The 12,056-nt window shown below is 46.0% G+C and overlaps 1 protein-coding gene across 1 annotated transcript in view; it reads right to left on the reverse strand.

Annotated features, from left to right (window-relative positions):
• The window catches only part of PECR (peroxisomal trans-2-enoyl-CoA reductase), a 122,480-nt gene that overhangs the window by 23,750 nt on the left and 86,674 nt on the right, over nucleotides 1–12,056 (reverse strand). The window lies entirely within an intron of this gene.

The following is a 12,056-nucleotide window of genomic DNA, read 5'->3' on the forward strand; positions in this document are numbered from 1 at the left end:
GGACCCCATTCACTAGGCCTTTGCCTGATGCTATGATGAATAAAATCAGAAACTTGCTGTAGCTAAGCTACTGAGATTGCCAGGGTGCAGAAGGTGAAAATAAAGACAGATGGAGCTCTAGATCTCAAGGAAGACTTCTGGCCCCTCTAGGGTGATTGGAGACCCAGAAAGCAAACAAAGAAATAACACACACTATCTTAATGTACAGCCCTACTCTCATAAACAATCTCACACTGACCAACTCTTCGACAATTTACCCACGTCTGTTACTGTAACAACTACCTCCAACCTATCTAGCTTTGCACCATTGACTTCTGTGTCCAAACCCTCCACTCCTTTTCATATGTTTTAATTTATATTTCTAATTTGTTTTCACTGCACATAACCCAGCACCTAAATGGTCAGCAGTTTAAGGTCTGTTTCCGTGTTTTGATCACTAAACACATTATATATTTTCTCATCGGGGCCAGCGTTGTACCACATTACCATATACGCGCCTACAATCCTTCTACAACTGGAAACCAATCAACACCCCCATTATCTGACAAATCGGGTGAGAAAATGCAAGTTGCTTACATATGCCTCACTACTGAAGTCACTGTGCATCGCCGGTCCACCTTAACTTAACTCATCCCAGCTGTCAGAATGAGTTTCTACCACTTGATATGTGCAGCACTTGTTAAAATAGATGTTAACTCCAAGTGTTCTGATTTATTAGGTTTAATAAATGTTAATATTTGATTGGGAGCAGGTAGAAAACTCATTTTTGGTGTCTGAGGAATAGTCATTCAAAATCCTTTAAATGGTAAAGTCTGATTTTAATTCACAATTCCGAAAATGCCACTTTTGGAAAGTTAAAGACACACAATTGATGGACGGAATGCTTAACAAATCAAAAGATTCCCCCCCCAGTCAAGAGATCTTGGATAATTTAATCATTCTTTTGCTTACCGTGCCACCACAGTTTAGACCTAGCCACATGCAAATCAGTCTTGACCCTGTGCCTCACGGGAACAATTCAGCCTGAACTGCCAAGTCGTGGCCCCGTGCTCTCCATGCGATTGGAGTCAAGTCAGATCTCTGTACTGGGGTGAATGTATGACATTATTCTGCATTCTGTCCATCAATTGTTCTTTTTGAAGTTGTCACCCAGAGTGTGGCGGTGATGCTCAGACTTGGGTCCTCTGCTCTTCATGCCACTGGAGTCAAGCTATCCTGACTGATGAGGAGTGAACCCCCGAAACCGGTCCTAGGATGCTTGATTCCGGTCCAGGGAAGACCTGGCTTGGCAGTTCGGGCTGGACTGTTCCCATGAGGCACAGGGTCAAGACTGATTTGCATATGGCCATGTCTGAACTGGGGTGGCATGGTGAGCAAAATAACGATGGATTAAACCCAGATCTGTGACTGGAGGTGAATGTTTTGCCTATGTGCAACATTCCGTCCATCATCTTGTGTGTTTTGCTGTTCGCCATATGTGGGAAGGGTATGCCCAGACGTGGGTCCCTTGCTCACTACGCCACTGGAGTCAGATAGCCCAAACCCAAAACCTGGAGCTAACATAATTTCTGCCAAAAAGTGCTCTGAGAACCGCGAGGAGTGCAGGACCTACCCGCTCGCCAATGCATCTGCATTACTTATTAGTCCGGATTGGTTGCACGTGAACCCCATCAGGCATTCTACCCCACAAAACTCTTTATCTATTTTGTTTTGTGTCAAACCATTTAATAAAATGTACTTATTTTTCTAATGTGGTGGGGATTTTTTCTTGTGTTCTGTTTTCACATTATTACGGTTTGTGTGCTGTGTAAATGCTTTATACATTGCCCCCAAGTTAAGCCGGATAACTTTTGTGCCAGCTATTAGAGGGTGAAGCACAGGTTAATTTAGTGACTTTTTGTGCTTCACCCTGACAAGGTTTGTAGCGGTTGCTGGAGTGGGGTTTCAACCCTCTTCAACAGCAACCCAATTCCTTATTAACCCTTTGCTCAGTGACCCAAAGGGCTGGGATACACTTAGATTCTGAATATAGCCCAATCTCCCCCCCCACACTCTCACAGACATTGGTCTGTGTTGCAGGGCATACGCCCACTTTTAGGTCACACATGCTCAACAAATAAAGGCAAGCCTTCTCCATCCAGATTAATGTCAGATCTTTCCTAACCCTCCAGCAATTCAATACAGATGTGAGTAATTTCCACACAACACAATTCATCAACACAAACATCCTGCTGTACTGTAAACTAGAATAAATAAGATCTCAAGGCTCCAGTCCTTATTCAGTTCTCCATTACTCCGGCTAGGTATGCGCTCTACAAATGCTTAGGCATAGATACAAATATACATACTTCCACCAGTTTTAGAAGGTAGCGCAGTGTGCATAATATAGTTGGTGTGGAATGTCTGCTATATTCACAGGAAGTAAGCATCTACATTTCATGGCATGTAAAGCTGTATATTCACATGCTCTGCCTACTCTTGCAATCTAGTGTTGGGCTCGGACATGTGCAACTTTTTTTTTTCCAAGGAAGTCTTTTGAATCACACGATACAGTGACTTCATCGATTGTTGATTATGTGCATGGCTATCGGTTCCATTGTTACATCTTTTTTCCTCATGAAGATGAAGCACAGAGATACAGAATAAGAGGAGTATGCAAATGAAGATTAAAGATGAACGAATGAGATCTTGAACATCAAAAGGCTTCCGAGGAGGAGGGTGGGCACATGTGAATTTCATCCCAGAGAGCCCTTTTGAACTGGGAGAACAAACCTACAGAACTGGCGATACAGCATTGCGTAGCCAATTGGGCAGCGACACGTTTCCCCTCAGCATCTATCTTTTTACTCTTCCATTTGGGAGGGGACGCATGCCCCAAGAGTTGGCACGATTTCGGGCGGTGTGAACCACCATGAATCAAAAAGGAAGGGAACCCATAGGTGAATCAGGTGAGAGGTCTACTGGTAATAGTGGGATGGGATGATGTGGAGCGGTAGGCAGAGGAGGAGGAGAGGAATGGAGGAGACAAGGCAAAGGAGGGGGTGGTAAAGTGCCTCCGTCATGGCACCAAAGCTTTTTGGCTTCCTTAAAAGTAATTTTCTCATGGGAGCGACAGGGTCCTTTGCCTTAGCAGGAGGCAGAGTGAGCATCTGTCCGGTCTCAGAATTAATCAGGATTCTCTGCTGCATGGCATCAAGTTACTCTTGCAGGCTTTGGAGGTTGGGCTGTTAGTGATCCTCGGAAGCAGAAGAAGCTGCCCTGACGCCAGTTGTTTCAGCATCAAAGATGGCAGTTGTCCCAGCGGCACAAAGCCAGTTTTCGGCTCTGAAAGTATCGTCTACAATGCTGGCTTCTAGGGTGGCTCCAACGTTGAAACCGAAGGGGTGGTTGGAGTTGTAGGGCATAGCTTCAAGGACTGAGTTCCAGATAGCTGGAAGGGTGCTGGGTCCGAAGAGGTTCGGTGCTGACCATGGGCTTTTGGCAATGGCAGAATGGAGGCATCATGACAGGCTTGTGACTTCAATGTGCGACCACCTCAAGGACAATGCTCAGCTTCAGAGTGGTGTCTAGGGGTAGGAGGCCACAAGTCTGTATTTACTGCGGCCAAGTTAGATGCAGGATTACGGGCAGGTACAAAAGGGGGTGGTGATGGACGGAGCGTCAGAACCAATCAAACACTCACACCCAGTCAACAGATCTGGGTTTGATCCATCACCGTTCTTTAGCCCACTCTGCCACCCCAGTTCAGACATGGCCATATGCAAATCAGTCTGACCCTGTGCCTCATGGGAACAGTCCAGCCCAAACTGAAAAGCCATGTCTTCCCTGGACCGGAAACAAGCTTCCTAGGACCGGTTTCTGGCATTTCAGCCGTCTTCAGCCAGGCTTGCTTGAATCCAGTGGCAAAGTGAGCAAGGGACTCACGTCTGAGCATACCCTGCCAACTTATGGCGAACAAAGCGGTACAAAAGGGGGTGGTGATGGACGGAGCGTCAGAACCAATCAAACACTCACACCCAGTCAACAGATCTGCAGGATTACGGGCAGGCATCGGCTCATTCCCTTAGGAATCAGATCCGGAACTCTCTTCCAGTGTGAAAACCTAGGCCTCAGAGCTGGAAGTACCAGCTATAGGTCACTCTCGATGTCTTGGTCCCTAAAGAGTTCCAGAGTATCCTCTGCTTGTTAATGTGCCATCGAAGCAGAGGCGTTGTGTCAAGCACAACAGTAGTAGAGGGTCTCCTTGTTCCGGAAGGTGAGGCATGTGGAGCAGGAGGTCACCCGATGATCTGGGGATAAACAGAGGTTGCAAACAAGATGGAGGGTATAGGTACTCAAGTATTTTGCTCGACACTTCGAGCAGTAGCGTAATGGAGTTTTTTCGATCATAGGCACATTCTTCGGTGTAGAGAAACAGATGGAGCCCCGGAGGGTGAGCCCCCGTGTGAGGCTTAGGGTTTTGATCACGGAGCCGGATGCTGCCTGACGAATGGAACCGAAGAGTGCACATGAAGATTGTTATCATCGAGTGTGAAGGATCTGAATGGGCCTGGTGACACCATCATGCGGTATCGACCCGGAGCTCGTAGGGACACACCTGAACAAAGCGGTGTAGAAGAAAACAATTAACAAAATGACTAACCAACATGTAAGAGCAGTGAGGGTCAGAACTCGTGTGCACAGGTGAGTATTCTAAGTGATTATTTCTGGGGTAAATATTCAGAACAACGTTTAATGCTCACTTCTAATGATCCACCACCCAAAGGTCATCTGACAAAAGATTCAATGTATACAGAAGGAGCATACAATTATTATAATTTTCTCCACAAATAGTTATTGAAGCCCATAAATAATCCAAGTTACAATGCAAGCTTCCTTGTTCACTTGTCTTTATTGACAATTATTCATCTCAGTTGACACTTGTTGCAATATCTTCACAATACAGATCAATCAGAAATTTCTATACAGCCAGCCTACGCGTTTCGTCCGCCATGGGACTCACGTAGTTCGGCTATAGTCATTATTGAGCTTTTAATGTTAGACTGTACAGTAACAGCTTTGTTAATCATAGAAAATAAACTTTAATTTCATTTTTCTAGCAAATCTGAACAAATCAATTTCTAAATCTGTAAAATTACAGGCAGTTTTTGGGCAGAAAGATAATCCTTTTTTCAAAACAGACAATATACTATCACTTAATGTCATGTCTGAAAGGTGAATTACTTCGAATTCCTATACTGGATTCTCCTCAAGCAAGTCCTCATCACTAATGTTTCTTACTATTTTCTGACCTTGTCCTGACTTTATGAATTAACAAAATGAGCCGATGACCAGCAATAGGTGAAGCCACTGCACCTTGCAAGTTGAAAAGACTTGAAGAAAAACAACTTTCACACGTCCAAGCCTAACACTAGATGGCATCAATCAATCAATTGTAAAGCGCACTACATACCCGCGAGGGTCTCAAGGCGCTGGGGTGGTGGGGCGCTACTGATCGAACTGCCAGGTCTCCTGATGGTCAGTAGGTCTTGGGTCTGTCATAGGCTCAGTGGGAGGGTGTTTCATGTCTTGGCGGCGGAAGAAGGAGGAGGAGGAGACAGCGTTGACTTGCTTGGTCCTTGAGAGCGTTGAGTCGAGGATGATTCCCAAGTTGCGTGCGTGGTCAGTGGGTGTCAGGGCTGCCCCCAGTGCCGTCGGCCACCAGGAGTCGTCCCAGGCTGAGGGGTTGGAGCAGAGGATGAGGACCTCCGTCTTGTCCGAGTTCAGCTTCAGGCGGCTGATCTTCATCCAGTCGGTGACGGCCTTCATTCTTTCGTGGAGGTTGGCTTTGGCGGTGATGGGGTCCTTGGTGATGGAGAGGATCAGTTGAGTGTCATCTGCGTAGGAGATTATGTTGAGGTTGTGCTGTCGGGCGACGTGTGCGAGCGGGGCCATGTAAATGTTGAACAGTGTCGGGCTGAGGGAGGATCCCTGGGGTAAACCGCAGATGATCTCGGAGACTTTGGAACGGAATGGGGGGAGGCGGACGCTCTGGGTTCTGCCGGAGAGGAAGGTGGTGGTCCATTCCAGAGTCTTGTCTCGGATCCCTGCGGCGTGGAGGCGTGCGCCTAGTGTGCGGTGGCAGACGGTGTCAAAGGCGGCGGAGAAGTCTAGGAGGAGGAGTGCTGCGGTCTCACCATTGTCCAGCAGGGTCCTGATGGCGGCGATGAGGGCAGTCTCGGTGCTGTGGTTGCTGCAGAAACCTGACTGGGAAGGGTCCAGGATTCTGTTTTCTTCGAGGTATCGGGTTAGCTGTCGGTTGACGATTTTCTCGATGACCTTGGCCGGGAAGGGGAGCAGAGAGAGATGGGCCGTAAGTTCTTGAGGTCTCTTGGGTCTGCCTTAGGTTTTTAGATTAGGGTGTTTATCTCGGCGTGTTTCCAGCTCTCTGGGAAGGTCGCAGTCTCGAGGGAGAGGTTGATGACGTTGCGCAGGTGGGGTGCGATGGAGTTGCTTGCTTTGTTGAAGGCATGAGATGGCATGAGTATGCACAGCATATGTATCTACAGCTACACATGCTACTAAAATTTTTACTCATTTCCTCCTTTTCAATTAGATGTAGAGATGTACTGGGAAGAAAATAGGCACAAAAGTTGGATCATTGGCCTCCTATTACACTGAATGAGCTAGAATGACTATAAAGCACAAACATCTCAAAGTCATTTTCTAAAACATGGCTGCAAATAGTTAAGTTCATAGGATGGCTTTCTCAAACACGGACTAAAATGCTTGTGGTTTACGTGCCATTTTGGAGAGTTTGTTATTTTAATGGTAGTATTTACACTGCACAGACTAAGCCCCATGGTGCAACAAAGTGCCTTACAGATTAAGATGTGCAGGGTACATTAGCATGGGTGAACTCTAAGTAAGCTATGACATCGTAGCCTGTGTGTGGATAAAAACAAACGCAAGTGCATAAATACTAGATGGCAATTGCAGTTAGTCAAAGGATCAATCTTGAGGTCTCAAAGATGGCGACATTCTCAGTGAAGATGGCATAGAACTAGCTCTTTCACAAGCAACACCTCCTAACCTAAAAGTAGAATGGGTGCTATGGAGGAGATTAGCAGGGACAAAAGACCTTGCATGGACAAGAAAGCTGCGAGTTGCTGCCCGTCACTGAAGTTCTTGCCAGCTCTCTAGTCCTCTGCAAATGTTCACAGCAACCAGTGGATCCAGTGGAGGAGCTTCAGGTGTACCTAGACTATTTGCCAAGGCTGGCTACTGCCCTATAAAAATACGAGACTAAGGGGTGAGCCATTATCAGCAACAGCTTACTCCACAAAAGGGGCTCAGCCCTTTTTAGGTCTCGCCTGAGCCAGCGCATGCGCTGGTCTGGCGAGACATTTAGGAGTGGAGTTTTAAAAGTGCTGCCAAAGGCTTTTGCTGGCCTCAAGCGTGCAGTTACGCGCATGTGAACGTGCACAGCTGCCATCTGCCTTTCTGTAATGGCTCATTAAGCCTTACACCGTGTGAATCATGCTCCTTACCCCCCCTTGATGTTTGCTCTCACTACCCCCTCCTTTCTCCCCCTCCCTTCTCGTCAGCTTGTTTTAATTTGTTTTGATGAATGACTGACAAGCTTGCGGGCATCGCTCGCGGGCAGCACGCAATCGTTTTCAGTTTCATGGAGTTTTGTTTACAACAAAACTCTTCCTATTCTATAAAGTTGCTTGAGGAGTTTTACACTATTGTTGTCAATGCAATGCCGTTATTTTAAACGGCACCATCACTCTGCACGTCACGCCTCTTTCACTTATTGTATGAGCACCTGAATTCTATTGTTGTGGAAATAAATGTTTCACATGAACTGACTTATGTCCCTATGTACATTATTAATTTTGTTGCTCCTTTAAAATAATTAATCTTCAACTCTCTAACCATAAGTGCTCTCCTTAGGATCACTTTATTATTGGACCTTTTGGCCACACCCAAACCATTGTTTTTTTTACCGCATATTTCACCCCAGGTTCACGTATTGGGGTACCCATGTTTTTCTTAAAACTCATTAAGCCTTACAGCGTGTGAATCATGCTCCTTCACTGCCTTGCTGTCTGCTCTCACTACCCCCTCCTTTCTCCCCCTCCCTTCTCGTCAGCTTGTTTTAATTTGTTTTGATGAATGACTGACAAGCTTGATTGTTCTGGACTCACTTTCCTTTCTATTTTTTGGATACCTGCAGGTCCAACAATTTATCTTGGTGCTCCTGCACTCCTCCCCAGCCTCAGGATCGAGCAGGCAGCACTGCTGCTGTGATCACCGCGGACAACTTGTTCCTACGTGTTGAGTGCCTTGGGCTACCATCTTGTCATGGGGCTTCTTCCATCATCACCCTGCAGAATGCTTGCTACAATCTCGATCTGTTGTGCGACTGCGGTGTCCTCCGACAGAGCAACATCTTCCCTTTCTTCAACCGCATGGGAAATAATTCTCTGGACACGCATGGACTTTGATTTATCAATGTTGCGGACACCAGCCGCCTAAATACGTGTCAATGTCCGATCGCGGTCCCACCTTCCACAATGACCTCACACCGAGAGGGAGGAACCCTTTCATTTGCAAGGGGGTGGGTGTGTGTGTGTGTGTGTGTGTGTGTGTGTGTGTGTGTGTGTGTGTGTTCTAGCACGCATTTGCCAGTTTATTACATATTACTTGAAAGCCTGCAGCTTCTTGATTTATTTTTACCCAAAAGGACTGTCTGTGGGAGTTTGCACTTCGGGCCCAATGCGAAACATCTACATAAAAGGCGCCAAACATAATTCGGATTGTAACTTCTGTTAGACATTTATATTACCTAGAATACAGATTTTGAAGTCCTTAAAATTTTCCCAGTCACAGTTGCACCACGTTCACCAACAATTATCTTGTTTTCGAACCAATATGGATGGAACAATAAATACACTGTATAAAGAAATTCGCAAGGGTAGTTTGTATTTAATGTGAATTCCGCCCTGAATCATAAAAAGGCATGTTTGGGAGAAGCGAGCATGCGCCGCTTTCAACAAATCAAATGATAGATTTATCATGACCTATTCCAAAGCACATTCCTTAAGAGCCCGTTTGTGCCTGTGAAATCGAGTAGCATAAATTAACATGAGCAGCAGCGGTTGCCATGGCTGCGACTTCCTAACCACAGAAATTAGTTGTGTAATATTTCAGACAATTTTTGATGTGTCTATTAGGGCTGTCTCTGACCTGCAGCTTATTTCCTTTATGCCTCTGCCGTTTGTATTTTTGGGGGTTTCCAGTCACCCGTGTGTGTCTTGTTTCTGGAAATGGGTGGGAATTGAAATCCCCTGGACCTCTGCCGTGAGCACTTATCTCGTCACCGAAAAAAAATGGAGATGAAACTGTAGGGAGTGCTTCCCTTCTGTGGCTGGAAAGTCTGAGTTAACACGTTGGGTCCGTTAGAAAAAGAAACTAAAAAGTGACATAATTGAACAAACAAAATGCCTATTAGTTTGATAATGAAAACTCTTCCATCTCCGTAGAGGTTCGAATGCGCTGGGCGCCTCGAATGAATTATTATTGCTTTAATGCAGGGAGTAATATCTTGTGTGTATCCCTGTAATTTTAACAATTGAAGGCTTGGTTTACAGAGCGCCAGATACAGGAATACAACAGTATGTATAATTCAATCGCGGAAGGAGACTGTTGTGGGCGCAAAGACCATCCTTAGCAGTGCCACTCCTCACCCTCCGGGTGCTCTGGCATTTTCATAGTCCGCTGCAGACTATATAGCTGCAGCCTCGTGACCCCATTCTAGCCTCAGACCTATGCCAGTGCCCAACCTTTATGTGTGAGCAACCTTCTCTGCCTAAAAGCAGATTCCCTTTACCTCAGAGCACAAGTCCTAAACAAGCATTGGCATAGCCAATAGGTCTCGCATTTGGGACCTTAGAAGTGTTAAGCCATGCAACAGTTGATGCTGTTGCACCAAGGATATTGTGCTGCATAACTAAATACTTATAAGGTCCCAAAAGCAAGACCTATTGGCTATGCCAATGCTGGTTATATCTAGCCAGCTGCCTAAAATCAGCTATCAACCACTGATCTGTATGCGTGCACAGTGATAGGTTGTGCAGCATGCTCCACAAGTGTTGTGTGACAGAGAAGAAGTGCAGAGTGCAAGGTGCAATATGAAGGACAAGGTAAGTATGCCCAAAATGGTGGTTGCGTTTCAGGTGCTCTTTGTCTTTCACTGTGGACATGACAACCTGCATATTGAGTGTGCCAGAGTTCAGCCCAGAAAGCCTGCAGATATTTGGTGCACCAACCACTTCTCCTTCCGCAGTGTCCAAGCTCACCTTCTCCCCGCTCCAACCATTTGTGCTGGGCATCGTAACCTTGAAACCATGAAAATGACTAGGACTCTAAAGAAACTGCTGCTACAACTGCCTTGGATGAGGAGGATGTTGTACTGCCTGTTGTGTGTGTAGAGAGGCACATGCCTCAATCCAAGAGGGAAAGGAACAGAACAGCTAGTGTTGAGGAACAGAGCCGGCCAAGAGACCGTGCAGGCCAGCGGGCCCTAACCAACTCATGAACCATGTGTTTGACTGACTAGGGGTTGCGGGCTTGTCGAGAGTCTACTGTCATCAAAGTGAGCCCACACTCTCTCCCAACCACTATCCCCATACTTTGCCAGACACTACGAGAGCCTGTAATGCGATACAAGATACTGCAAATTGCATTGGAATATCTGTTGAATGTGGTTGTGCCCGTTTTCCTATGATTGGATCACAACAAATGTTAATAAAAATAAATTTAAAAAAAAAGAAGAAGAAAAAAAAAAAAAGCCTGTATGGACGAATTCGATATACATCAGTTTTTTTGTGTCGCCATACTCTTTAGGATAATGGACAGCTGGCTGGGACTAATGGTCATTGTCCTCGTGTGGATTAGCTCTATTACCGTCATAGCTCCAGGGATTATATTACCAGATACAGTTGTTCATACCCCCACAGGTCTAGACTGAATGAAGATGCGACAGGGTCAGATTGAGACAGAACACAGACATGCCCACATAAGTAAATGTGGACTCCATTTACGTAATGGGTAGTAAATGTGAAGCGAGTTTATGCATTGGGTAGTATATGTGGAAACATTTATAAACCGTGCAACTCAACTTTGTAAGACCTGATGTCTGAGTGGTCCCATAAGCTTAGAGAAACACAGGAATGTGTTCTTACTGCATGAAATATATACAGTAATATTAGGGGATGCAGCTAGAAAACAGAGGCAAAGCACGTGGGTGGATGGTCTAAGTCATTCCTTCTTCCATGTCTCCTACAATTAGATTACCAGCCCTCTCTTACCCAAGTTAATTTAAAACAAAATGACAACTCAGAAAAGGGGGGGGGGGAAGGGAGGATTTGGACGAGGAGGAGAATTCACAGGAGAATTTGAACGTGGTGGAATTTTGGGAAATAGTTCTTTGCACGGATTGCATATAGATCAGGGGTTGGTTACTTCACTCAAGACAGAGTGGAAGACGTCACTGCTGTCTCTATGTGATTGCATCATCTGCCTTCCATTCTTTCAAGGGCAGACTGTGGTGAAGGAGCTAAGAAAACAGTGTGGCCCAGAGAATGGACAGCACAGTCTCAGGGTTGTTGGGGAGGGTAAGTAGGGTGGCCTGGGACTAACCCACATTCTTCCTTTATCCATCTGAGGGGTGGGCTGCATGCTTTTTGTAGATACTGTCCCCCAGAAAACGGTAAGTACTACCAGAGGGTGAGAACATGGTATAGGGGTATGTGGCTGCAGGCAACAGCATTGCACGTATAACTATGCAGCCCGCGATACAGGGGTCCTACTTCTTCCCCTCCCAGTCTGTTGCTAGCTAATAGAGTAGGGAGAGCCCCCACTGTGTCTGCACCAGGATGTGCCCCATGTGTACAGAACTCACTCCAATGGCATGATAGCTCTGACCAAGTAAGAGGGTGGATAGTGGAGCATTTTACCTGTTCACGCCATCCTTTTTCCCTCATTGATCGGTTGACATTCTCATTTGG

The sequence above is a fragment of the Triturus cristatus genome, chromosome 3_2 (genome assembly GCF_964204655.1).
Source record: "Triturus cristatus chromosome 3_2, aTriCri1.1, whole genome shotgun sequence".
Classification (NCBI taxonomy): domain Eukaryota; kingdom Metazoa; phylum Chordata; class Amphibia; order Caudata; family Salamandridae; genus Triturus; species Triturus cristatus.